A 965-nucleotide genomic window follows, 5' to 3' on the forward strand; every position below is an offset into this window, starting at 1 on the left:
AGAGTCAGTTTTTTGCACCATTAGCTCTTAATGTGGGGGGTTCAATTGAAAAGTAAACTCAACATTTTCATTTGTCACTTTTGACAAATGATATTTTAATGGAATTCACATGTTGACACAGAACAAAGTCAGTGTCCTTGTGTTGTCTGTGGAGGATTTGAGGATTTAAGACAGATAATACAGACTTAACTGTCCTTGGGCACGGGAATAACACACATGACATTTAAGCCTTTTATTTAGTGTTACATGCCTGGCTGAGAATGTATTTGTGTTTGTGGGTGTTTCTCTCTCTCTCTCTCTCTCTCTCTCTCTCCTTCTCTCTGTCCTCAGGTGCAATCAGCCTGATTGGCCTGCACCTGTGGCCTCACCTGGACCAGCTAATCACCTCCCTATACAAAAGGACCGTGCATGCAGTGCTGTGGACACACTTCTTTTCTCCCTCTGCTTGCTGGAGCTGCTGGTTGTTGTGTTTTCGGTTCGTGACTTTGAGCTATTTAAGTAATTTAAAACAAGGTTTGTGGAGTGAGGTGGTGGATATAGGTAAGTCGGGGTACCCTTTATACCTGTCTCTTATACACATCTAAGATGTGTATAAGAGACAGCAATCAGCCTGATTGGCCTGCTTGTGGAGAGTGGGTGCACCTGGACCAGCTAATCACCTCCCTATACAAAAGGACCGTGCATGCAGTGCTGTGGACACACTTCTTTTCTCCCTCTGCTTGCTGGAGCTGCTGGTTGTTGTGTTTTCGGTTCGTGACTTTGAGCTATTTAAGTAATTTAAAACAAGGTTTGTGGAGTGAGGTGGTGGATATAGGTAAGTCGGGGTACCCTTTATACCTTGCACTCACGTAGGACTCCTCTGTATATATACACTAGGTTTTAGGGTTGGTGTCACCTTTGTATTTATTTTTGGTTAACCTTCTTTATTAGATAAGACTCAGGATTTTGGTTTAAGTTTTATTTTG

General features: G+C 42.6%; 1 protein-coding gene across 1 annotated transcript in view; it reads right to left on the reverse strand.

The window, feature by feature from the left end:
* The window catches only part of dnase1 (deoxyribonuclease I), a 5,250-nt gene that overhangs the window by 994 nt on the left and 3,291 nt on the right, over positions 1-965 (reverse strand).

This window comes from Seriola lalandi, unplaced genomic scaffold (genome assembly GCF_002814215.2).
Source record: "Seriola lalandi dorsalis isolate HSWRI2012SDOR001 ecotype SW California unplaced genomic scaffold, Sedor1 jcf7180002054563, whole genome shotgun sequence".
In the NCBI taxonomy this organism is placed as follows: Eukaryota; Metazoa; Chordata; class Actinopteri; order Carangiformes; family Carangidae; genus Seriola; species Seriola lalandi.